This window comes from Sprattus sprattus, assembly GCF_963457725.1.
Source record: "Sprattus sprattus genome assembly, chromosome: 14".
Lineage (NCBI taxonomy): Eukaryota > Metazoa > Chordata > Actinopteri > Clupeiformes > Clupeidae > Sprattus > Sprattus sprattus.
In genome coordinates this window covers 7,495,735-7,498,234 of record NC_137912.1, presented here as the reverse complement: position 1 = coordinate 7,498,234, position 2,500 = coordinate 7,495,735, and the positions used below count along the sequence as shown (strand labels likewise).

Here is a 2,500-nt window from a genome sequence, read left to right as displayed (position 1 = left end):
ATGCTAGATTTAAACTGATTACGTCACCTCATGTTGTGTTTACATGCAGTTTCACATTACAGTCTGCATTCCATTGGAAGATGCTTTTAGCCAAAGGCCTAGGGGGGGCAGAGCACAACACTAGCATGCATCTGTTGAGTCTGTGAATGTAAGTTGTGCGGGTCAACATGTGCTGTAACCGTTCAGACACACACATTGTGTAAGAAGTCAAAGAAAGCCGCTGTCAAAAGTGAGGGGTTTAGTGAGGGGTTTGAATGGCGATTTGCAGTTGTCAAGAAAGGATCCATCAGTCTTTAGAAGGAGAATCTCTTGAAGCAAAACATAATTTCTTTTTCCTGCTCTTCCTCTGCTATTCTCCTCTTATCCTCCACTTCCTGCTTTAAAAGCTAATCATTTTAAAACATCATAATGGAAAAGCATCTCTTTAACTTCATCACTTATTCTTTTTCCTGCTCTTCCTCTGTTATTCTCCTCTTGTCCTCCACTTCCTGCTTTAAAGCTAATCATTTTAAAAACATCATGATGGAAAAGCATCTCTTTTACTTCATCACTTCTTCTTTTTCCTGCTCTTCTTCCTCTGCTATTCTCCTCTTACCCTCCACTTCCTGCTTTAAAAGCTGATCATTTTAAAACATCATAATGGCTCTCTGCATTGCCGAGTTTTCAGAGATGTGGCTCTCCCTTTCACCCTTTGCAGCATGTCTCCTCTCCTCCGTCTCCATGACCTTGCATTGGAAACTGTAGAACAAGCCATCCGCTTTTAGAATCGCTAAGCAACCATATCTGGTAGCATTGCACACCGTCTGACAGAGAGAGGGGTGATGCTCTGTTGTCTCCCTTGTACACCACGCATACACACACACACACACACACACACACACAAACACACAGATACACGCACCCAAATGTACACACATAAACACACACACACACAAACACACAAACACGCATACACACACAGACAGACACACACACGCTAGGGATGCAATACTACAGTGGGTCCACGGTCCCCATAATGGTGTGGTTACGGTATCTTTTATATTTAAGAAAAAAATTAAATCACCAGAAAAATGGCAGCATGACTGACTAGGCCTGGTTTCTAGCTCAACTGCATTGAGGTAGATTTCACTTGCTCTTGGACAACTATCAGAGCTAGATAGGTTGTCAGTCAATTCGTTTTCAAGCTTCGAGTTTTACTGTTGAAATGGGTGTGGGAGGGGACTTGACGTGGTAAATGTTTCCTTCAGGTGACATAATCCTACAGTCAGTAACCGCCGAATAGGGCAAATACTCCCACTGCTTTCCTTATTTCCTCCACCAAGGTGTTTGGTGCAGTTTGTTTGTCGTTCCTCTGTCTAAGCAGGATTACACAAAAACTACTGGTCCGATTTCCATGATTCCAAGGTGGAGCATAGAATAACCCATTACATTCGTGAGCGACTCTCAGGCCGGCTCCACAAATTTAGTTTTATATTCGCTAACGTTTCGAGATGTGGCGTTTGGCTTTTGCAGAGGTCTGCCCTTTCTGAATGTCCTTGTAGTTTCATTCTTTTTTTTCTTTTGATTTGTCACAAATTGATGTTGGAAAGCAACAGCGAGAGATTATTTGGTTTGTGTTTTTTCGCTGAGTGGACTCTGCTGGCTCCGCCAAGGATAGGCCCGATTGATGGTGACGTAGATTAGACATCAGAATCAGAATTATGTTTATTGGCCAAGCACATTTTCATATACAAAGAAATTTGTTCTGGGTTTAATTGCTCTCAATGTACTTAAACTGAAAATATGCAGTATAACACAACAGTTTAGGATAAATTAAATAAATATAATATATTATATACTGCTAAAATAAAATCATTTGTCAACTGTTCATTAGAGTGACGGAAAGGGGGAAAAAACCTGTTCCTGTGTCTGGTGGTTTTAGTGTGCAGAGATCTCATGTTACATCATGTTAGAGCTGTGTCCCTCTTGAGTAGCAGACAGTGGCACAGCAATGCGTGCTTGTTTTACTCCATATCTTCTTATCCTCGCCATCGTATTGAACGCTGAATCCAAAATGTAGCCGCACAACGGATTTGAAAGACGCATTGCTTCTCCAAATTAGCTTCTCTCTGTCTAGCTGGCAGTCACCATTGTGAAAGTGGGAGCTGAGATCATTTGTTGTTAGTTTTCTCCTATCTCTCTCCAGCTCCTACATGCTCATACAGAGTGCTGATAGGCTCTTTCTAACAGGCTCCAGAGATGTTTTGTGGATCTGAATGTACAACAGGCGCGTAGTCAGAGGCGCTTTGAAAAGGATAGGAAATTGACAGGAATACCGTAATACACAGCGTACCGTAATACCACATGTGCGTATGGAACCATAGGGGGTTTCCCGAACAGTTCGACAGTTTACTGTGTCCCGTGCATCTCAAATACACACACACACACACACACACACACACACACACACACACACACACACACACACACACACACACACACACACACACTCACACTCACA

At 42.4% G+C, this 2,500-nt stretch overlaps 1 protein-coding gene across 1 annotated transcript in view; it reads left to right on the top strand.

The window, feature by feature from the left end:
• The window catches only part of bmpr2a (bone morphogenetic protein receptor, type II a (serine/threonine kinase)), a 30,616-nt gene that overhangs the window by 15,048 nt on the left and 13,068 nt on the right, over positions 1 to 2,500 (top strand). The window lies entirely within an intron of this gene.